At 30.4% G+C, this 7,676-nt stretch overlaps 1 pseudogene; it reads left to right on the top strand.

Moving 5' to 3' along the window:
• The first annotated feature begins 3,892 nt into the window (after positions 1-3,892).
• On the top strand, positions 3,893-4,745 carry LOC146912849 (protein GLUTAMINE DUMPER 5 pseudogene; annotated as a pseudogene).
• Positions 4,746-7,676: the final 2,931 nt, after the last annotated feature.

The raw sequence follows: 7,676 nt of genomic DNA on the forward strand, positions 1-7,676 counted from the left end.
AAAATTAAGTAAGGACTAAACTTACAAGGTCGCTATTTTATAGGGACTAGAAACATAATTAACCCTTTTATTTTTGGACAGATATTGTTCACATGATAGGTCAACATATGTTGACTATAAGAAAAATATGTTGACTATAAGAAGAAAAATTTGTCCTTAAAAAAAATTGTGAAATTTTCAGAATCGGATATTTGATCATGAGCAAGTAAGAAACGCGTTTGTTAACGAAATTTTATTATTAGGTAAACTTTAGTTAAAAATTACATGTGTGATCCATTAACTTAATTTTAAATGAAGATTTAATAAACTCATTTAGATCAATATCTTTTTATACCATTTGCTTTTAACATTTGTTGACCTTCTATGTAAAGTTAAAAGGGTTATGCACAACAATGTCATGACTCTTAGGTTCATGAATATTGTGTTCAAGGCCGGCACTAGGTATATGCCAAAGGTGCGACAGCCAAGGTCCCATGGCGGTACGAGGCCCCAACTTTTGTTTATGGTGGGACGTGTATATGGAAATATTCGGTTTTTGGGGAGTGTATATAACAAAGTTTACTGAAAGGCCCAAAATATTGACATAATGAAAGGCTGAGCTGAAGTCTGTTAATTTTTTTTGGCCCTGCTGATATGATTTGTTATATATACCCCAGTATATCACAAAGATTTCTATATACACCATCCCTATCAAAAAAATTTGGTTGTTCTTATGATTTGCCAAAAAATTTATTATCGCATAAATTTTTTATATTTTATTTTTTTTCCTAAAAATGTGCTTCATTAATATTAAAAATATTGGTGATATTAATTATCAAGAAATTGGGATAATTTTATAACAAAACAAATTATATTTTAGTTGAAAATGGGTCTACTAGAGAAATTAATTTTAATATTGTCTTTCAAAGGTTCCAAAAAATTAAATTATATCATTATAGTAATGTCAATTTTCTTGAATTGATTAAAAGGATTGCAAAATTGAATTTGATAATGCAAAATCGTGCTAGACGCATTTATGATCATGAAACCGATGTGAGACGAATTTAGGATCATGTGACCCACTCATTTTTATTTATTTTGTTGTTCTTTTATATCAATAGCTGCATTTGACATACGATTTTGTGGGGTGCCAGCATAGCTAAGATATCAACTGTCAAAATTAATTTGTGTCTCATCAATTTCAATGAGGTAATTTCTTTTCATAAGTGTGATAAAATTATTGATATAAGTTATTAAGTGTGCTAAAATTCACCATTGAAGGTACAAATTTAACAATGGTCTAACATTGATTTTGTATCATCATAATGAACTTGTTAAAGATATTTATAACATATAAAAAGATGAATGTTGTACTTCTAGCATACAAAGGAGTTCTTGTATCTATGATTCCTCTAAAAAGTCTAACACTAATTTTGTATCATGAATTATTGTTGTTATGAGTTTAACATTGGAGAATTTTTCATCCAAAAGTTTAAAATTTAATTCATTACATGCTGATATACTTTTACTTTTTTTGTGTTATTATTCTTAGGTGCTAAAATTTAGTCTACTTCATAGGTGTTATTGTTCTCTATTTCTAAGGTGTTTTATTTTGATTTGCGTTCTATGAAGCATTTGATTTATTTTCAGATGTTGCATAAAAAACATCTATTTGGTAGTGAAAAGCGGAAAAAAACCGAAATGAAGACATAATAAAATCACAACAATGAGCTAATTTTTTTTTTATGATATATTATGTAAATGACGCTTTTCTCATATTATGTCTAAGACATGTAAAACTCTAGGAACGATCCTGGTTGTGTTTCCGATAATTTTTTTTTTCTATCCAAAAAGCCCAACGGCGAAGCTTGTCGCTCACTTGCCTTCTATTCATGTGTAATTAATCATTGATATGTAAATTAAATATATTTAAATTATTAAGTATTTTTTCATTTAGAATAGTTTGGTGTTGTTGACTTAAAACCATACTCTTCTTCAAAGTCTCAAAAGAGATTTTGTCTGTCTTCGAAATGAGCTAGATTAACTTCTTACAAAAACAATTTAGCATTTCAACTTTTTTTTTTTATGATATATTTGTTTTTTTCGATCTATTTGCATAAGTTTTTCAAACTTTTAATCTATGATGTATTTTCTTGACCTCTCGGTCTTCAATCTACCGTTATTCACTCATATTTGCATTTCAGTCTTTGAAGTTTGAATTTTGTTATGCAAATGGAATAAAAAGGTAAAAATGACATAAATACCAAAAGTCAAGGGACCGTGTAATTTTATCAAAACTTTATCTAGATCCTAGATAATTGTGGGCCCAAATATTTATCTGTTGAAAATATTTTGGAAAATAAGTGATCATAAAATAATTCTCTCTTTTTAGCCCTCGGCTGAAACCCTAATTTCTTCTCCTTCATCCACCAAAGAGGGGTGGTTTAGGGTCAATTTTTGACCCCAAATCACCCCTCTAAATCGTTTTTCTGCTTCCCTTCTATTTAAATAAGTGATTTTCACATCGAATTAGGTTTTCCTTTTGTGATTTCGTCGTCTTAGCGACGCTGGTTTTTTTGTCGTCTTTGTGCGACGTTGTTTGTCTTTTCCCTTATTCAGGTGTTTGTTCGATTCAGATTGTCAGATCAGCTTCGATCTAGTGCTGATCCAACCAATGACTTTGGCGTCATCAACATTGCAGATCCGGAGGCATGGCTATTCCGGAGATTTTAAAGTCATATTTGTAGGCTTATGTACTTTGCCGTTTTATGTTATTAATATGGATGTTGTGAGTTCTTCACAATTTCATCCTTTTTGTTTTTAGCGAATTTGTATTGCATCGAATGAATGAACGTCGTTTGTTTTTTGTCAGAAAAAAAATGATCATAAAATAATTGTGTTTCATAAAATAAATTGTGAAAAATTGTGACCTAATGTATATATATGCATCAAAACTATACTTTGTTTTTTAAAATAAATGGGTTTCACAATTAATATAGCTTTGTTGAGTTTGGAAACGCATGCTTGTGACATAAATATGAGAAATAAGATGTTGGAAGACGTTCTTTAACGTGTGTGAATTTTTTTTTTATAAAAATTGTTGGAAATTAGGTCCAAATAAAAACAGATTTCATAAAACATATTCAATAATTATGAATTAATAGCGGAATCAAACACAATATTGAACATGATTATGATCAGATCTACGACATGTTTGATTTATCAAGATATTAATAATTAGGTATCAAAAATACCTGGATGAAGTTTGATGACAACCCTCTCAACAACATTCTGAATCAAAGAGGAGAAACCGTGATCTGAAATACACAGCATGGGATTACTGGCGGCTGATTTGGTTCTTCATCAACTCCTACCTTTATGTCTCTAGTTCTCTATTGAGGAAGTGCAAAGTTGTAAGCAAAAATAAAATAATATAATGTGTGCAAAGTAACGTATTTTTCACTTATTATACAAATTCGAATTCGAATTTTATTGTCTAGGATAAGCCTAGTACTTTGAAAAAAAGTAATGAAACAAAAGAACGTATGCAATTGTTTGAGACAAACTTTGACAATGACATAATTGATAGCTAGCACAAATATGAACCGATGAAGAAACTTCCATATATTACTATGATTTATGAAAAAGAAACATTGCCCATAATTGGATATATTCTTCATTACAACACGAAAGAATCAACCATCAACAATTGTTTGACAAATTGAGAACATATAGCCAAAATTTTAAGAAAGGAATAAATAGAAATTTCTTCCACAATTCCACATATATGTGGGCCCATTCACCCGCAACTGCATAAAGCATAGCACTTTCATTCATTGTGTTGCTTTAACATGCACACTATATATAAATACCCTCTAGTTCTTCTATACCAAGCCCTCATGATCCAATAAAAACCAAACCCTAGACTTAAAACAAGGTGAGAGAGTAATAATAATAGAGAAAATTGATTAATATTTTTTCTTGTGAGTATAAGTGATTCAAATATGGATGCAGCAGCTGGTGGTGATTTCAAAAACGTTACATCTCCCACTCCTTATCTCTTTGGTGGCCTAGCTCTCATGCTTGCAATTATAACATTTGCATTAATTATTCTAGCATGCACTTGTCACGAAAATTCTTTATCTACTAACGTTGGTGGGAATGAAGAGAAAGATACCATGAATGTGGAAATGGTAGTGGATTTAGAGCCTAAGAATGTTGTAATAATGGCTGGAGATACTAATCCTACATACTTGGCTAAACCTCTATCATCAACATGCCATACTGAAGAAATGGTTTAGAAGTATGCATGGTGTGGTTACAATGCGAATATTTATATTGCGAGAAAATGTGACAGATGCGGTCAAAATTACGATCTCATTGTAGAGAACTCGCGGTCAAAATTACGCAAAATATGTTATGTTGCAGCCGCAATTATGATTGCGGACCACAATTTAGAACCATGAAAATCTGTCATGATTGAAATAATCATTGGAGCACAATGGAGAAAACAAAGAACGATACCATCTTATTAATGTTTTATGTCCATTTGACATTTATTTGTATCATTCATTCTTTAATAACTCATGCTGATTTTGTATTGTTTTTGAGTAGAAATGATTTAGAGTTGATGATTTTAGATTTTGTTGGGATCATTATGAAAGAATTCATTTTGTATATAATTGATGTGTATTTGAAAATTATATATTATCAGAATAAATTTACAAAGTTAATTATTTTGGATAATAAAATAGAATCCGTATGTGTATATTTGGAAAATTGTTATGTCAAAAGTGAAATTTATTCTATAAAGATCAAGCCAAAACCAGTTCTGAGCTTGAAGATCGATGTGATCCAGTATCACACAATAACTAATCTTGTTTGAAAATGTATACAAAGTTAAGTTATTTTGGATGATAAAATAGAATCTGTATGTGAATATTTGAAAATTTGTTATTTCAAAGTGAAATTTATTCTATAGAAAATATTACAATTTTCAATAATCTAAAAACTAATTATTATGCAATAAACACATTTTATAAGTCTTCGTGAACTTAGCTTAATTGGTATGAACAATGCATAATATATGCAAGGTTCGGGGTTCGAACCCCGGGCGCAAAAAAAAAAAAAAAACACATTTTATAAGAAGAAATAAACTTATATTAAAAAGAGAATACAATGGATGTTTCAATCTAAATAGGTTGGTAGTTGTAGAGACATCAATATATAGAGACTTTGATGTGACCTCAAAATTTCATATTTCCCCCCCCCCCCCCCCCCCCCCCCCCCCCCCCCCCCACACACTAAAGATGTGTGAGCCAAACCACCGGTCTATTTGACAAAAGAAAATTAAATAGAAGACAAACCATAAGAAAGATAAGAAATGCAACATAACAGTCTCCGTGAGTTTATCTCAGTTGGTAAGAACAATGCATAATATATGCAGAGGTCGGACACCCCACTTCTCCACATTTAAAATGTGTGAGCTCTAGACACTAGACTACTTTGACAAAAAAAAATGCAACATAACATACTCAATATTGAAAAAGTAATGTCCCACCTCACTAACTACTTCCTACAAATACATTGGATATGAGTATGATTAACTCACCACTTATAAAAAAAACATTTTGATAATTTAGATCAAGCCAAAAACCAGTTCTGAGCTTAAGCTCGATGACCGATGTGATCCAGTATCACACAATCATTATCTTGTTCGAAAATGTATACATGCATGTTTTGCAGTATCTTATCTTATTTTATCTTATTACTTAAAGTTGGTATGTTAACGAAGTAACACTTTGCCGCCTAAACTAATTCAATATCTCACCTTAACGAAATAGAATGTCACATAAGGACAAGTGACAACCCCCTTTGGAATGGTAATCCAAGGCACAAAACATAGAGAAGATCAATTGGAGCGATTAACAGAGGAAACATATTTAACTTAGATTCAAATCCGATCTCTATCTCTATACAAAACATATTATTGTTGAGAATTGAGATAGTAAAATTCTTGGAAGAATATATTGAATCACATTCTTGTTGGATTAACATCCTCTCTATTTGATCGATGAATCTATTTGAAGATAGATAAACACAAGAGTCAATATTCGAGAACCACAACATATATATCAATTCTCAACCAATAAACATAACAAATTAGGTGTATTAGTTATCTCTCTTTTTTGGTAAACATATATGCATGTATAAATCAATTCACTTATTAGTTATAACACTTTTACGTGTGGTTTTGTGGTGACAAAAGAAATGATTTTGTAAAATTTATTTTAGTTCAAAATGAGTTCAATATAGTTTTTTTTTTGAAATATAAACTGTCTTATGCTTGAGTTTAAATACCTAATGTAAAAATGTGTTGAACAAAAAATTTAAGTATAAAAATCATGTTTAGATTCAAAAACCGTAAATCATAACTTCAAGTTAAATTCCCTTAAAAAAACTTCAAGTTAAATCAATTATAGACACAATTAATTTTGTCAATCTTATAATTCGGATTGGATCTATCTGAAACTTACAAAAATCAGTTTGTAATGTGATAATCACCCCCACTTATAAATGTATATTCAAGCTTTATCTCATCAAATGTAAGAGTATTAACACATCCTCTTTTTTCCTGGACTGGTTATCTAAATCACCAACCAAGTGTCTCGATCATAGTAATCTGATAGCATGTGGTCCAACCCATATTCGATAAATTTGATACCATTTTAACTCGATCTTTAACTCGATCTTTCAAACAAATACATAGATTATAAGTTGTGACCGAGACTAGTAGAGAGGGTGGATTAGTCTCTTTTGCACCTGTTAGGTTGTTCTTAACCAAGGCCAAATTCAAATTCGAAATGAGAATAAAAGCACAGTCAACAATATCTCTATTTATATGATACAAGCAATTTCCACTTTATTCATGCTCCCTACTTTGTTTCCATTATAAGCTTTTGCAACCACTCTGCCTATACCTAGGCAGAATTTTGTCGCAATATACAAAAAGCAGGGAATCAAAAGATAAGTAATCTATATTAGCAAAATATAACATTTTAGGTTTATTTAATAAATGATGTTGTCTATATTAAAGACCATGTATATCATTTATTGAATGAATATGAATGTCCAAAGGGTGTACTATTTAGCATGACTCTTAATTACATGTGGAACATTTGCTCATTAGAAAAAATTTGCTTATTGGAAAACACTTTCAAGGAGTAACGACAATTTCTTACGAAAGTATACTGAGAAATAAACAAGTTTTGTATTGTCACAAGATCAAATTAACAGTGTTTAGACACATGGAAAAAATACTTATCTCTAAATGTCTTTTATGTGTGTGCTTAAACATTCTACTCTACATTTGTTTTCAACCTCCCACAAGGCGAAGATGTCATTTTCACAAGTACACATCAATAAATTCATTAAAAAAAACATAATTTAATTAAACCTTCCTCCTTTATATATTCACCTCTACCCTCGTTGTTATCTTGTCATCCATCTTCATTCATATTCTCACTTCGAACCTTCTCTTGCTTCTTATTTACCACTTCATTTTTAACATTTCGTTGATTAATGCTCGGGCTGATGAGCAATTCCAAAACAAAAAATCATATTAACTTCATCTTTTCCATGGTTTCCTTAGAATCAAGAATTTTTTTTTTATCCATATATTTGTGTGAATTGGTTTC

This window comes from Medicago sativa, chromosome 6 (genome assembly GCF_051527215.1).
Source record: "Medicago sativa cultivar Bolivia chromosome 6, Bolivia_mono, whole genome shotgun sequence".
Lineage (NCBI taxonomy): Eukaryota > Viridiplantae > Streptophyta > Magnoliopsida > Fabales > Fabaceae > Medicago > Medicago sativa.